At 41.5% G+C, this 9978-nt stretch overlaps 1 protein-coding gene across 6 annotated transcripts in view; it reads right to left on the reverse strand.

The window, feature by feature from the left end:
- Positions 1-710, reverse strand: part of plekha1b (pleckstrin homology domain containing, family A (phosphoinositide binding specific) member 1b) — an 86499-nt gene extending 85789 nt beyond the window's left edge. For 3 of the 6 annotated variants that reach the window (XM_072239489.1, XM_072239488.1, XM_072239490.1), the window contains exon 1: positions 541-709. The gene's annotated coding sequence lies outside the window, so the exon portion shown is untranslated. Of the gene's footprint in view, positions 1-540 lie in introns of all 6 variants that reach the window. The other 3 variants (XR_011882729.1, XM_072239491.1, XM_072239486.1) reach the window with 2 other exon arrangements.
- Positions 711-9978: the final 9268 nt, after the last annotated feature.

Below are 9978 nucleotides of genomic sequence, written 5' to 3' on the forward strand. Positions count from 1 at the left end.
ATCCGCGGAAAAAAAGCGTGCACCAATGGTCAGAGGCAGCAACAGGTCGGGCGTCATTTATTCAACAACAGCATGTCGAATGATGCGGAGAGCTGTTACTTTTCGTTTTCTTTTCTGTGCAATAAACCAACATCCCCAGAATGTGGTGTGCATGCAGTAATAACTAGGGGGAACGGTGTTTGCGGGGGGGGGGATATAAACAAAATGTGCGCAAGATTAAAGACATAGAACAGCAAGCCTCGGTGACAAACCACTTGTTCCCACAATCGTATAATGCGGGGTTAGTTATATTAGTTTCCAAGAACTATGATAGCCGAGGATAGAGATATCCTACAAGTGAAAGTGTCGAAGTCCGCACACCTATATTGAGAGGTATCCCGTGGCTGTGGAGACAGCGACAGGCTGGGTGAGCGAGGCCGGCTTTGCAGTCAGCCGAGCGGCACCCACATCAGATCGGCAACCTTCGCGGGCAGACACCAGTTCTCACCCCCGGTGCGGTTCGGCAGCCGCCGCCGCACACCTGGCTATTGTGACACTCACCCGAGCGACACCCACAGCGAAAAATTGTCAGCCGGCTCTGGTCTGGCGAGAGTCTCCCACGGAGATGCAGCCGTCACCGCACCAGCATCCGACCGACCAGCGACCACCTCGTAACTCTCGCTCTTTTTCCGGGTCAAACGAACCCCCCACTCCCCATCCTCGCAAGAGGTCGTTTGCAAACCGGATATACCGTCATCTGCTCCCGTAGAGCTTTCTGGGGATTGTAGTGCACACCGAGCTGAGGGTTTCAGAAATTATCTGCGCGCTGCTGTCAAAATGGAGTTCATTGTCTTGTGTACAAGTACCGGTGCAAATTAAAAACTTACTTTAGCAGCATCACGAGCATCTGGTATCAGATCAGCAGCATCCATAGAAAAACGTATTATAATTATACGGATTTTGTATAAGAAAGAACACAATTAAGAACAAAATAAAAAGAAGTCCATTGTAGTGCCAAGTGTTGCTATATTGAGGTAGATTCTTCCCTCTGCCCGGTCAGTCTTGATACAGGCTCTGGGGCCATAAGTGTCGACCATCTGTTTCCCCAAATGAAAGCTTTAGTTGCTTCAGTAGTTTTTTTTACATTCTGTGGACTCCAGCATTTGCAGTCTCTTTGTGTCCGTAGTCAATATAATTGATTATAGCAAGAGTTGTAGAACCTATTCCTAATACCTTTGTGGATAATGATACTGTTGTAAATATGTATTTATTTAATGTAATCTTAAATAATAGATCTGGTAAAAATATGCTATCTTAAAATAGTAGCCAACAAGATAAGGGTAAGGGTAAGGGCAAGGCTCGGTGCTGGGACCCCAGTTGTTTACAATATATATTAATAACTTAGACCAGGGAATTAAATGCAACATCTCCAAGTTTGCAGATGACACGAAGCTGGGCGGTAGTGTTAGCTGTATGGACGATGCTAAGAGGATGCAGGGTGACTTGGATAGGTTAGGTGAGTGGGCAAATTCATGGCAGATGCAATTTAATGTGGATAAATGTGAGGTTATCCACTTTGGTGGCAAAAACAGGAAAACAGATTATTATCTGAATGATGGCCGATTAGGAAAAGGGGAGGTGCAACGAGACCTGGGTGTCACTATACACCAGTCATTGAAAGTGGGCATGCAGGTACAGCAGGCGGTGAAAAAGGCGAATGGTATGCTAGCACTCATAGCAAGAGGATTTGAGTACAGGAGCAGGGAGGTACCACTGCAGTTGTACAAGGCCTTGGTGAGACCACACCTGGAGTATTGTGTGCAGTTTTGGTCCCCTAATCTGAGGAAAGACATCCTTGCCATAGATGGAGTGCAAAGAAGGTTCACCAGATTGATTCCTGGGATGGCAGGACTTTCATATGATGAAAGACTGGATCGACTAGGCTTATACTAGTTGGAATTTAGAAGATTGAGGGGGGATCTTATTGAAACGTATAAAATCCTAAAGGGATTGGACATGCTAGATGCAGGAAGATTGTTCCCGATGTTGGGGAAGTCCAGAACGAAGGGTCACAGTCTGAGGATAAAGGAGAAGCCTTTTAGGACCGAGATTAGGAAAAACTTCTTCACACAGAGAGTGGTGAATCTGTGGAATTCTCTGCCACAGGAAACAGTTGAAGACAGTTCAGTGGCTATATTTAAGAGGGAGTTAGATATGGCCCTTGTGGCTAAAGGGATCACGGGGTATGGAGAGAAGGCAGGTACAGCGTTCTGAGTTGGATGATCAGCCATGATCATACTGAATGGCGGTGCAGGCTCAAAGGGCCGAATGGCCTACTCCTGCACCTATTTTCTATGTTTCTATGTTTAATGTAAATTGAGGGGAATTTGCAAAGTGTGCACCTCTCTTTCTTTCACATCTCTACTCACCGAGGCATTGCTTTTTAAATATTAAGTTTACTAAAATAATGGAATTCTAAAATGAACTGTGAAAGTTGAAGCATCATCAATAGTTTGATCTTATAATGCAGGCTCAGACATCAGTGCAACTCTGAGTGAGGCCCTGTTTCAATGTTGCAGATGTCAGCTTTCAAATGAGATACTAAGTCCAGGGACTATCTGCCTGAATAGATATTTATATGGAGAATTAAAAATCCCAATCAGCTATTCAAAGATGAGCAAACAGATCCACCAGTAACTTGGCCAGTAGCCATTATGCATATAGCTATTCATATGAAAGCTGTTGTTAAACTATTTGAACAAAACGATTTCTATTTCTGTCCACAGTGCCATGACTACATAAGGCTGTCCTCTGCAGAATTACTGAGAAACATATCAACACCATTTATGAACTAAAGTTTTTCCTCTTTTGTGAGTTTGCTCTTTCAGTCAAATTCACACGCAAATTGCACTCTCTCATGACGGTACCTCATTTTACACCAGTTCTCAATTTTCTTCCCTCACCCAACCCACCCCCTCCCACCAACATACACGAGATTTTTATTGAATTATCTACTCTATGTGAGAACTAATCCAGCCCTTCCTTCTCTTTACCATTTTTGGAAAAGTTATGATTTCTGAAATCCATTGGATTTTCAAGTCCCAGGAAATGTTAGTGTACTAAAATAGTTCTTATCATTGAACAGTCTGTATTAAATTATCAGGAGTTTTCCAATAGAAAACAAACGTTTACAATACTGCTCAATGTTAACATTGGAGGGGAATACTTGCAAACATGGTTTTACAGAAAATCCCAAGCATTTGAAGAGCATATGGGGGAGTTACTTACTTACTGCCCATTATGCCACTGGTGTTTAGGGCAGCAATGAAGATCTTCCATCTCTGGCTGTGTTCAGGACTTCCTTCATCATGTCAGTAGTTTCCAGTCGACTTTCACCACTGTAAGTCATGCAAGTCCCAGCTGGAGACTCAGTAGTACCATCGCACTCAGATGTAGAAGGATTCTTCATTGCTGTTTTCATAACAATTTTGTTTTATACCAGTCCTGAGCTGAACCCCTGAACCTGGAGGACCGGTGGACCTCTCTTTGTCTGCCCTCTACCCGTTGACCTGTTTGGCATGGATGACCCTACCAAGACCCAAAGCATAAAGCCTTAACTCCAGCCAACATAGCTCTGCGGGTCATTGAGGCTTGCAAGCCTCCAAGCCATGACAAGGTTGTGGTCCTCTTGGAGGCATATAGGGGACAGACATGCGAAACTTTCTATAAGGGAATATTATAGATATGGAAAAACACAATACACTTCTACATGATGACAAAAATGAATTTGTAAAAAGTTTATGATTCAAAAATAAGATATGCCATATGAAGTTAAGAAATTGTCATGAAATATTTTTAGTTTTCTTATCCGTCATGGGCGTTGACAGAGCATCTAAAACAAGAGGCACAGTCAGCTCCTGCATCTTGGAATAGTGACTGTAGTCCTCTAAAACACCCATCAGATGCTCCTTCTTAGGAAAGCCCGTGGGATCAAGAATGCTCCATTCCATTTTGTGGTTTTATAAGTGGCTAATGAATCCAATATTGGAGCCACATGATCTCGCACAAATGGGGCAAACGAGTGGGTAGTTTGTGAGACCATTCACACTTTCAACCACTTACACAGGAGATGTGCATTCCTGTCACCTGGCCTTGAGGTTCTTGATGCCATTCAAAACGCTTGTTCTCCACTTCAAGTAGTTGGAATCCTGAGTTTCCCAGGCATTAGTGGGAATCCAGTATTCCTTCAAGGAGGCTTTGACCAACACCTTTGAATGCTTTGCTCTCTTTCCTTAGTAATCCTTTCTCATGACAGAGCTCAGAATCAAACACCATAGAATTGGGTTTTCTTGATTCTAGGTATTTCACTTGCTTTACTCACTTGGAAGTCAAAGTGTTAATGCATTTTGCAATGAAGAAGTTCTTTTTGGTCTCAGTTCTACAAGTCTCCTTTCACTAACTTGGACCAATGACTCACTGTTAAAGGGTTGCATTGAAATATATGAAAACAACATCTATCATCAAAGATCCCCACTATCTGTGCCATGCCATCTTCTTGCAGCTACCATCAGGCAGGAAGTACAGAAGCCTGAAATGCAGCACCATCATTTTCAAGAACAACAGTCCCTTCAAACATTTGGTTCTTGAACCAACCTGCACACCTTAATCACCATCTCAGCATAGCAACACTGTGACTACTTTTATCACTTAGCACTACAGTGGACTTCGGGGGTTTTTTTTGTCCTAATTGTGTTCTTTCTTGTAAAGATTGTGTATAATTTATATTTTTCTTGTGAATACTACTTGTCAGATGCAATGTACCTGGTATGCATCTGCAAATAAGATTTAATTTTCACCTGTGCATACATGTACTCAAAATGTTTATTATCAAAGTATGTACAGTATACAACCCTGAGATTCATTTTCCGCACAGACAGCCACAAAACAAAGAAAACCATGGAACCCATTCAAAGGAAAACATTAACTCCCTCCACGCATAATTAAAAAAAACAAATCACACAAATGGCAACTAAGAAAAATGAGCGAAAAACAATTGATATAAGACACAAAATCGAAAGAATCCAGACATATTCAGTTCAGTTAAGTGTTTGTTATTCACAGAACTCCCCGATTCAAAATCGTCCAAAATAGAAACAAAAAAATGAGCAACTTGAAACCAGAAACACATCCTAATGTGGACTACAGAGTCGAATCCACAATCCACGCCAATTACTATAAACTTTGCCCAAGATCCAAATCCTGTAACAGCATTGAGGGAGGGAGAGCATCCAAATGCAGCGACCTTCCTTGTGCAGATGACAAAAATTCAACATTGACCTTTATTTGTTACATTTCTATGGTTTCCTCCAGTGGTCCAGGGAATTCTCTCGTGATCTTATTTCTGCCCTGAGGCCATTTTCCTATTTCCTGGTGCCCAGCCATGTTCCCATTTCTTAAGCAGATTGTGAAACATTGTCTGGTTTCAGTAGAATCTCTCCTGATATTCAGCATTGTGATTCCTTTATGGACTAATACTGTATATGGCCATTAATCAGCTAAGATGCAATTTAACATAAGAACAAGTTTCACACTCTAATACAGTATGCATATCATTTCTTTATTTTCAATATTTGATATCACTATATTGAATTTCACCTGCTACTGCCTGCACGGTTAGAAAATTTTCAACTTCCAGTACAACACCATCTTTTCACTGGGTGTATATTTTCCATCTCCTTCCTTATTGTCAGCATTGGGCACTGTGCTATGCACATAACATTAGGTTGTGCAAAATATCGGGATAAATAAGAGGTCTGTCTCAGATATTTTCTTGTAAGAGAAAGCTTACAGCCTTTGCTTATTGTGTGAGGTTGTGTATGAAAATATTCATCTGAGTGAAGAGCACAGAGGTGGCACGTGATTTGATGCTGAGATCTAACATCTCACCATTACTCCTGTTTTTATCAAGAAGACCTGAAGAGGAATTCCGAATGTGTATCCATCATATCGTTGTGCAATAATAGGAGATAACAGAAAATAACTCCTGTGAAATTATTCCAGAGTAGCTCATATCAGTAAAGGGAATTTTGCTGCCATTTCATTTGCAAATTTTTAAAAAATTTTTTATACAGCACAGAATAGGACTTTCCGGCCCTTCAATCCACCCTGCCCAGCAGTCCCCAAATTAATCCTAGCCTAATCACAGGGCACTTTACAATGACCAATTACCCTACTAACTGGCACGTCTGTGGGCTGTGGGAGGAGACTGGAGCACTTGAAGCAAACACAGGCATTTACAGGAGAACGTACAAACTCCTTACAAGCAGTGGCGGTGATTGAACCCAAGCTGCCTGTATTGTAAAGCCACTATGCTACCATGCTGCCTAATAGTTGCAACGTATCTTGAGCAGGGATATGTTATTTCCCAGCTCATATAAGCCAATAGCTTACAGTCATTGTCAAGTTTTTCTAACTAAGAAATGGTTAAGCAATTGCTACAGGTCCACAGCTTTCTCACCTTTCTCCACTGCCAAATCAGACCCTCACTACACAGTCAATTTGCATTTACACAATGACTGCTATATCCGTGAGAACCACAATCTTCATGCTTCAATGCTATTGTTATAACAGAAGTGTACCCTGAAACAGTGCTATGAGTTGCTAGACTTAAGTAATATTGAATTTCAGGTCATACCAAACTTGTGGTCACTGTCACCCACACTGTGCAAAAACCACTATTCTCCAAGTGACATCATTGTCAAATTGAGTTCAGAGCTGTTTCTTAGGTTTCATTTACAGTTTGAGTCAGGAAGCAGCTATGCACAAGATTCAAACAAGAGAAAATCTACTGATGTTGGAAATCCCAGCAACACAGACAAAATGCTGGAGGAGCTCAGCAGGCCGGGTAGCATCTATGGAAAAAAGTACAGTCAAAATCTCGGTCAGAAATGTCGAATGTACTTTTTTCCATAGATGCTGCCTGGTCTGCTGAGTTCCTCCAGCATTTTGTGCATGCACAAGATTTATTAGTTCAAGAGTTATAGTTTATATTAATTTGGCTGCATTTCTCTGGAATACCTCTTCAAAATATCGAATGTTCCCTTTGCAATATAAACATTCTGCTGTCACCCTTAAGAGGTTCTGCTTTTTTAACCAATCATTGGTCTCTAATAATATGGAGATAAAAACTGCTGTTGCTCTTGTGTTTAATGACTAAACCAAATTCTAATAACATTTGTGAAATTTTAAACATGAGAAAGTCTGCAGACTGGAAATCCAAAGCAACACACACGAAATGTGGGAAGAACTCAGCAGGTCTGGCGGCGTCTATGGAAATGAATGAACAGTTGACGGATCGGGTCGAGGCCAATCTTCAGGACTGGAAAGTAAGGGGGAAGATGCCAGGATAAGAAGGTTGGGGAGGGGGTGGAAGGGAAGAAGGATAGCTGGAAGGTGATAGGTGAAGCCAGGTGGGTTGGAAAGATAAAAGGCTTGAGAGGAAAGAATCTGATAAAGGGAAGTGCGGGGGGGGCTCCAGGGAGAGTTGATTTTGCCTTAATAATGAGTCTGCTTATTCTAAAAATTCATATTGGTATTATGGGTAAACAAATGCTCAACACGTTCACATGGCATCATGTCTGTTTTATTAATGTGATAATCACCAGTGATTTTGAATCAATATATGTTACTATCTGAGGAATATTTTTTATTTATTCTATTGTATTGTACTGCTGCTGCAAAACAACAAATTTCATGCCAGGTACTCAGTGATCACCTTATTAGGTACCTTAATACAATACAAGGTTCGACGTGTTGTGCATTCAGAGATGCTCTACGGCACACCACTGTTGTAATGCTTAGTTACTTGCATTACTGTCACCTTCCTGTCAGCATGAAACAGTCTGGCCATTTTCCTCTGACCTCTTTCATTAACAATGTATCTTCACCCGCAGAAGGGCGCTCACTGGATTTTCTTGTGTTTTTTGCACCATCTTCTGTAAACGCGAGAGACTGTTGTGCATGAAAATCCCAGGCGATCGGCAGTTTCTGAGATACTCAAACCACTCCATCTAGCACAGACAATCGTTTCATGGTCAAAGTCACTTAAGTCACATTTCTTCCTCATTCTGATTGTTTGGTCTGATCAACACTTGAATTTCTTGACCATGAATACGTGTTTTTTATGCATGAGTTGCTGCCACATGACTGGCTGAGGAGAAAACAAGCAGATGGAAAGACGTATCTAATAAAGCTGCCACTGAGTGCACGTCAGTGATGGTAAACCTGATTCTGATTCAAAAAGTGCATTAATTATTTGTCAGCTAACAATGCACATTGTTATTTATAATGTATTAATTAACAGACATTGAAAGCTGACAGGAATTAGATGTGTCCCTGTTTTTTTTAAAAAAGAAACTCTATCTTAAAAATCATTGGTCATGTGAATGTGTTTACAGTACTCAATATCGCAGAATGCATTTTTGCACTGGTGCCAAGCTGTATGGGTCCTAATGCCCTTCCCTTGGGCAACATCGGTGTCGTGGAGAGGGGAGACTTGCAGCATGGGCAACTGTTGGTCTTCCATACAACCTTGCCCAGGCCTGCGCCCTGGAGAGTGAAGACTTTCCAGGCGCAGATCCATGGTCTCGCAAGACTAACAGATGCCTTAAATTGAGGCTGAATTTCACAAATGTTATTAGAATCTGATGATGTAATCAAACTCAAGAGCACCAACAATTGTTATCTCCATATTATCAGACACCAATGATAGATTTTAAAAAGCAGACTCTCCAAAAGATGAGAACAGAATGTTTATATTGCAAAGAGAACATTTGTTATTCCAGAGATGTTATTTTCCAAAATAAATATACACATTAGGTATCCCAGATGATCCATGAGGGAGAGGATGTCAGTTATAGAGACCAATTAAATTCATGACTCAGTAACTTAGCTATTTGCATCAATTAAAGAACAATGTTCATCATCATCGGTGCATTGTTAGCATGTCCTCTGACTGAGATAGTCAAATTCTGAAAGATGTAACTGCGAGACTGAGTCTATAACAGGTAGCAGTGAACCAAAAAGGATGAAGTCACCTTCAGCAGTCTACATATGACAGATATACGTGTCCATGACATTGATAGAAATAACCAATGCACAGTCTTTGTGAAGATAAAGTCTCACATTAACACCAAGGACTTGAGTCATGCAACAATCATTCCACATGGATTAGCTTCAGAATCAAATTGCTGGAGGAACCCAGCAAGTCAGAAGGAAACGGACGGCTGACATTTTGGGTCAAGACCCTTTATTTGGTCTGGAAGAATAGAGAGGAGATAGCTGGTATGAAGAAGTGAGGGGGAGGGTTCGGGCAAGAGCTAGCAAACAAGTGAGGAATTTTTGAATGGTAGGAGGATGAGGGAAGGTTGGAGATAGTGACAGAAGATAGGAGGTGGTGCGGAGACAACAAAGGGCTACAGATTATGGAATTTGATATGAAAAAGGGTGAAGAGTGGAATCAAATAAGGAAGGATAGTGGGCAGATGGCCACAATGGGGGAGGGGGAGGCCACACATTAAGAGGAGTGTGTTGGCAATGGGCAGATAGGGTAGGCAGGGGAGGGAAATAAACTGCGTGATTGGGGGTTGGGTTATAGTATTGTCAAAAAAAAGAGGGTTGTAGGAGAACCTGCGTAGGTCAGAAGAACAGAGAAGTCAACAGAGAGGGTCATGAGGATATGCAGGTCCTCAGGAGCAGGAGAAATTCACCTTACTCCTCAGTAATGGCAGGACTCAGTGTGCGAGTACCAAAGACAATATTGAAGCATTTAGAATCATGTTCACCTGGAAGTGTTGAATAGACCATCCATCTCAGCTTCCTTGTGTGTTTGCTGCCATCTCAGAATCCAGTCTTCAGCCAGTTTGATGTACCTCCATGCAATATGAACAAATGGCTTAGAGGAATAGATACCCAAAAACTTTGAATCCACATAATATCCCA

This window comes from Mobula birostris, chromosome 21 (genome assembly GCF_030028105.1).
Source record: "Mobula birostris isolate sMobBir1 chromosome 21, sMobBir1.hap1, whole genome shotgun sequence".
Taxonomy (NCBI): domain Eukaryota; kingdom Metazoa; phylum Chordata; class Chondrichthyes; order Myliobatiformes; family Myliobatidae; genus Mobula; species Mobula birostris.